The sequence below is a fragment of the Heptranchias perlo genome, chromosome 28 (genome assembly GCF_035084215.1).
Source record: "Heptranchias perlo isolate sHepPer1 chromosome 28, sHepPer1.hap1, whole genome shotgun sequence".
In the NCBI taxonomy this organism is placed as follows: Eukaryota; Metazoa; Chordata; class Chondrichthyes; order Hexanchiformes; family Hexanchidae; genus Heptranchias; species Heptranchias perlo.
The window spans coordinates 32,885,154-32,892,411 of NC_090352.1; positions in this window are offsets into that span (position 1 = coordinate 32,885,154).

Here is a 7,258-nt window from a genome sequence, read left to right on the forward strand (position 1 = left end):
CGCCTGCACTCCCCACTGGACGTGATATGGGAAGCCACCAAATGAGAACAGGAGAATGTAAGGAACAGTAGAGATCCCACGGACCAGAGAGGTATAAAGAACAGAAAACGGATACAAAGAAAGTAGTAAAGAATGGCTTACTCCTGCTCCTATTTTCTATGTTACTCCTGTTCCTATTTTCTATGTTTCTATGTTACTCCTGCTCCTATTTTCTATGTTACTCCTGCTCCTATTTTCTATGTTTCTATGTTACTCCTGTTCCTATGTTCCTAGGAGAAAATACATTTATAAAAAATAACTCACAAAAAAATCAAACTACTGCTGGCACCTCCTCACTATCTTTGCCCATTTCAGGCGAGACCATCTGTGTACTGCTGAGCAACAAACAGACATCCAGAAACAGGAAGGACAAATGTTCCTTTTGGCTCAGATCAGATCCAGGCCTCCACAATATGAACATGCACCTCGCAACAATAGGCAGTTCAGGACAGTTTAGTAGCTGGAAACTCAGGTAGTTTAAAAGTCACGAAGTTTATTCGGAATTCAGCTTTCAATTTTCTGCTCTAAATGTAATTCTCTTTGAACAACAGAGAACTATAGCCTTTTGGCATCTGCCATAATGGAAGGGAGGAGGCCTCTTCTGGAGGATCATGGAGATTGGTGGATAATTTTTTAATTTATTTATTCATTCATGGGATGTGGGCGTCGCTGGCGAGGCCGGCATTTATTGCCCATCCCTAATTGCCCTGGAGAAGGTGGTGGTGAGCCGCCATCTTGAACCGCTGCAGTCCGTGTGGTGAAGGTTCTCCCACAGTGCTGTTAGGTAGGGAGTTCCATGATTTTGACCCAGCGATGATGAAGGCACAGCGATATATTTCCAAGTCAGGGTGGCGTGTGACTTGGAGGGGAACGTGCTTGTGGTGTTCCCATGCGCCTGCTGCCCTTGTCCTTCTAGGTGGTAGAGGTCGCGGGTTTGGCAGGTGCTGTCGAAGCAGCCTTGGCAAGTTGCTACAGTGCATCTTGTAGATGGTACACACTGCAGCCACAGTGCATCAGTGGTGGAGGGAGTGAATGTTTAAGGTGGTGGATGGGGTGCCAATCAAGTGGGCTGCTTTGTCCTGGATGGTGTTGAGCTTCTTGAGTGTTGTTGGAGCTGCACTCATCCAGGCAAGTGGAGAGTATTCCATCACACTCCTGACTTGTGCCTTGTAGACGGTGGAAAGGCTTTGGGGAGTCAGGAGGTGAGTCACATGCTGCAGAATACCCAGCCTCTGACCTGCTTGTAGCCACAGTATTTATGTGGCTGGTCCAGTTTAGTTTCTGGTCAATGGTGACCCCCCAGGATGTTGATGGTGGGGGATTCGGTGATGATAATGCCGTTGAATGTCAAGGGGAGGTGGTTAGACTCTCTCTTGTTGGAGATGGTCATTGCCTGGCACTTGTCTGGCACGAATGTTACTTGCTACTTATCAGCCCAAGTCTGGATGTTGTCCAGGTCTTGCTACATGCGGGCATGAACTGCTTCATTACCTGAGGGGTTGCGAATGGAACTAAACACTGAATAATTGAGAGTTCCCAACTTCTGATCTCATACATATGGTATAGCAATAGCGGAGATCTGGGAATTACATTGAGTTACATTGAGTCTACAGCACAGAAACAGGCCATTCGGCCCAACTGGTCTTGTTTATGCTCCACATGAACCTCCTCCCTCCCTACTTCATCTACCCCTATCAGCATGCCCTCGTATTCCCTTCTCCCTCATGTGCTCATCTAGCTTCTCTTTAAATGCATCAATGCTATTTGCCTCAACTACTCCTTGTGGTAGTATGCTCTACATTCTTACCACTCTTTAGGTAAAGAATACAAACAACAAAAGAGACATTATGTAGTTCCATTCACCACAAAAATGAGATGAATTACAAATATAAAAACTGTACAATGAGACACCACTTCATGCAAGGCGTTGTCCTGTAGAAATCCTAGCAGTTAATGAAGATTGTGGATAAAAGGGGAGCAGAGATTGGAGCTTCTGCTGTATTTTGTTTTTCTTCCACAGCGTTTAATCTATTCTATCCTTCTCTTTTTCCTCTCTCCTCAGCTCTTTCAGCAAATCCTTCCTTGACAGAGTGAGGTGGTGGCTTTCTGTAAGTGGCTCACCATTCAGAAGTACATAAGAGTGACTGGGGAGTGACTCAACCTTCTCTCCCTCCCTGCAGGTGAATTGAGCGGTCTTGGGTTTGGTGCCTCACCCTGTTCACGCCAGGAAACTGGCCGCGTGGGGTATCAGCAGCACACACTTGTAACCTCCCACTTCATGGCAGAGCACCCCTGGAGGATAAACTCATCGTACCACAGCATTGCCCAAGCACTGTACGTACTGCAAGTTGTTGAAATGCTGCACTGGCCTTAAAGGGTTACATAGAAACCTTGGCTGTGATAGTCAGTGACTGGAACAATCCGGCTCCAGCCTGTTTTTGCTTGTTGCGTTACCATTCAGTGACTGTTTGGCAGACTTCACAGTGACTAAATGCCAGCTGTTACTTGATAAAGCATGATTTGGAAAGCAACAAAAAATGTTTCTCAAGCATGTGAACTCGTGTTTTAATTTACCCAGTTCTTAAAGGAGAACTATTGCAAATGTACTTTTTTTCCTAGGATAACCCCTTAAGATATTTTTTGACTACCCAAAACTTTTAGTTTTAGACACCTTAAAGAGACCATGGCACAGAGTCAGCATAGATACATTTCACTGTCAGAATTCTCTAGAAGCTTGCCCGTCGTTGAATGTAGGAGTTCTTTTCTTCACTGCTACAATCGCTGCCATGTTTTCTGTATAAGATGGTCTTTTCATTTTCCTTCTTAAAAGGGATATGATTTTCTTTTCACAAGATTACAAGACAATTACAGATAAGGAAGATCCATCTTAATTCATCCATTCAGATCAACCTTAAAGGTTCCCCATTGAGACATCCAATTGTTTCTTAAATGATTTCAGGGTTTTCGGCTCCACGGTTACAACACCGTGGTGCTGATTCTCCAGCCTGCACTCCCTTTGAGCGCAGTTCCCTACTGAGAGTGTGGGATCACCGAATTTACCCTGTAACCAAAACACAATTGGAAACTGTCAGACCCCAGTATCATGCTCAGTTATCCAAATGTTATTATTGGCACTGCTGCAGCACCTTCAGGTGAGCGTCACATTTTCTGTTTGCCTCATGGTTGTCAATCACCACTGACTCTCCGTCCCTTAAATGTGCTTTTTTCTCCAGAAGGTCCAATTGCCTAAGACAACAATTTGACATCAAATGTGCTTGGTTTTAACATTTTACTTTTTGTATTGCAACAAGTCTGTAGCCTGAGCCAGAGAGTCAGTGCAGGGAATGGAATACTTTTCTGCTTGTGGCACTTAACACAGCAGCCAAGCTGGATCAGATGCAAAATAAAGTTCCCTTTACTGTTCCCCAACAACATCTCAACTACAGTCTGACCCTCCCACTGCACCAAACATGTGACAATAAAAATTTGCAACTCTGAAGCGCTGCTCATGTACAGAGAAACATCTCAGATGATTTTACAGGATAGTAGATAGAATGGACACTAAGCTCTTGGTGATGGTGGGGTGTAGGGGGTTGGCAGTTCCAACGATTGGGGCACAGTACCTGAAGGAGCGGATACTGATGGTGGAGTGAGGAACAAAGAGTAGGTTAATGTCAGGGGAAGGGAGCCTGCATGCAACAACTGCAGGAGATTACTAAGGTTACACCTCCAAAACATTGCCCTCTACCTCTCCCCTACTGCTGCTGAAACAAATCCATGCCCTAATCACCACAGGGCTCGACTTCCAAAGGCTCTCTTTGTTGCCCCTGCCCTTACAAAAATTACAACTTATTCACAATTCTGTGGCCTGGTCCTCACTCTCCACCATCCTGTAAAACGGTCTGAGTTGTTCCTCGGTACACAAGCAACGCGCTTTAGAGATGCAAGTTGTTATTGTCACATGCTTGGTGCAGATGCAGGTGAAACACATTGGCGGGGAACAGTGGAAGAAACTTTATTCTGCATCTAATCCAGCTTGGCTGCTATCGTGCGTTCGGTACCGCAAGCAGAAAAGTGTTCTATTCCCTACACTGACTCCCTGGCTCAGGTTACAGACATGTTGCAATATAAAAATTAAAACCAAGCACATTTGATGTCAAATTATCCTACAAGAAATTGATTTCAAGATGATCATTCTTATCTTCAAATCCCACCATGGTCTTGGACACCCTACCTTAGGGATTTCCTTCAGCTGTACGTCCCAGGGAAAACCCTGCACTCCTCCGACATTGGGTTACTCCTTGTTCCCTTCCTCTGCATCATCAGTGGTTGCTTTTTCAGCTACCACGTTCCAGTCCTTTGGGAATCCCTCCCTAAATACCTTCTCCTTTCTTGCTACCTTCCCTCCCCACTTTCAGAAGCCTCCAAAAAACCTATCTTTGACTACCCTTTCAACCCCTCCATCCCCGCTAACATCACTCAAGTGTTTATTTTTGATCTCTACCCTCTTACAAACTTACAAGATGCAGCCACCATGACAGCCCTCCCTCCAATCTCAAACTGCAAGGATAATAGTGTTGCTTTTAATTGTGCAAGTTCTTAGGTGAGATTATCCTATACTCCCAGGAATAAAATGGCAGATTACCTGAACATGCAACTCCATTATAGCATTGATGTAAACAACTAACCTCCACAAGCCTAAGGTATCATTTAACCCGCTCTGCATTGCTCCTGCACCTACCTGTGCTCCAGCCCTGGACCTGCATTCCTCAGTCTTGCCTGTGCTTCATTTGACCTCAGGCCTAACTGTGCTCCATTTCCCTCCCTTGCACATCTGCACTGATTGCTGCATTTCTCCTTCACCACACCCTACCTTGAGTGCTCCAGCTAAGCACCATTTCCTTCTCTCTGCTCGACTCCTTTTCTGCTCCAGTTTCGCAGGTCCTAGCCAACACACTTGACTTCAAAAACATACTGCTCCATGGCTCTGTTAGACAGACGCTGTTAGACAGACGCTGAAAGACGCCCCAGTAAGAACGGGATATGACGCTCGACTCATCGATCGACAGTTCCGACGGGCCACAGCGAAAAATCGCATAGACCTCCTCAGAAGACTAACACGGGACGCAACCAACAGAGTACCCTTCGTCGTCCAGTACTTCCCCGGAGCGGAGAAACTACGCCATGTTCTCCGCAGCCTTCAACATGTCATCAATGACGACGAACACCTCGCTATGGCCATCCCCACACCTCCACTACTCGCCTTTAAACAGCCACCCAACCTCAAACAGATCATCGTTCGCAGCAAATTACCCAGCTTTCAGGAGAACAGCGTCCACGACACCACACAACCCTGCCACGGTAACCTCTGCAAGACATGCCAGATCATCGACACAGATACCACCATCACACGAGAGGACACCACCCACCAGGTGCACGGTTCATACTCCTGTGACTCGGCCAACGTTGTCTACCTCATACGTTGCAGGAAAGGATGCCCCAAAGCCTGGTACATTGGCGAGACCATGCAGACGCTGCGACAACGGATGAACGGACACCACGCAACAATCGCCAGACAGGAGGGTTCCCTCCCAGTCGGGGAACACTTCAGCAGTCAAGGACATTCAGCCACCGACCTTCGGGTAAGCGTACTCCAAGGCGGCCTTCGAGACACACGACAACGCAAAATCGTCGAGCAGAAATTGATAGCCAAGTTCCTCACCCATGAGGACGGCCTCAACCGGGATCTTGGGTTCATGTCACGCTACACGTAACCCCACCAGCGAACAAAAGTTATCTATTTTTAATATAACGGGTCAATTGCTGTCTTTTCCTTCCGGATGTTTCTGCCTCTGTTTTTTTTTGTTCTGGCCGTTTGTATATTCGGTGGCCCTGTAGGTAACACCTATCTGTCTGAACACTTTGGTTGCCTTGGCAACGGGCAGTTGAAAAGACTATCTGTAATCATCAGGTATTGTTCTGTGATTTATAAATGCGAGAGGTTCGAGGATTTCTTGATATGCACCTGAGGAAGGAGGAAGCCTCCGAAAGCTTGTGAATTTGAAAATAAAATATTGTTGGAGTATAACTTGGTGTTGTAAAATTGTTTACAATTGTCAACCCCAGTCCATCACTGGCATCTCCACATCACTTTGAAGTATGACAGCTGGAGTGCAATGAATCTACACCACACCCAAGACTCTTCTGTCCACTAGCCAATGCCCCATGGCATTGCACATAATGTTTTATGATGCAGTTTTATAAGGTCAAGAGCATTATTACCATGTAACTAACATATTATGCTAATAGGGCAGTGTCCCTTTCAGCCGACAAAATCTAATTGCTGTTAATAGTCATGGGAATCTTGATCAGGAATAATTCAAATACAGCAGAAAATAATTTGTCAATTCATAAAAGACCAGTCTACTTATGGAAACTACCATTTACTTGAGACGTGTCAGGAAAAAGCCTAAAAGGCAACAGTGACAGCATTTGGATGAAATGTTGAATGGATGTCAACTATATCTATTCCAGATTGACTGCTAGTTCGATAATCCAATAGCAGTATTCAAAGGGTTTGTTCTTGTGCCATGACCAACATGCCTAAATTACTAAAAATAGCATCAACTAGTAATTCATGTTGAACTCTTCATTTCAAAGCAATTTAAAGTATATTTAATCCAAGACATTTGAGTAACAGAACACATGCAATTTCAAAAATATTCAGTTTGCAAAAGATACTGTATGAATTAATTCAATTATGACTATCAAAAAGGGCAAGTTTTGATAAATAGGGCAAGAGACTTCTGAAATAAATTAACAGCATAGCTGAACATAATGTTGGAGGGCAAAAAAAAAATTGATGAGCTTCATATTGATTTGCTCACAGAAAGCAGCTCATTTGTGGTTCAACCTTGGAGCTTACTTGCTTTTCATGAATAAAAATACTGCATTCATAAGCACATGGCTTAATTTTTGAGGTAGCTGAGATAAATATGTAGTGCACAGTTTTTGTCTTCAAAGCATTTCAGAGGATATTTTTCCAAAAGTGTTGTGAAAAGTTAGATCTATTACCCAGTCCTCAACTCTCAGCTTCAGAAATATGAGATTGCAAGCTGGATATAACTGGGAACAGAATACTTTTGAAAATACCTTGTGCACGTGCAGATGGCAAACATTGAAGAGAACAATGAGGTGTGTGTGCACAAGGACATTTTTT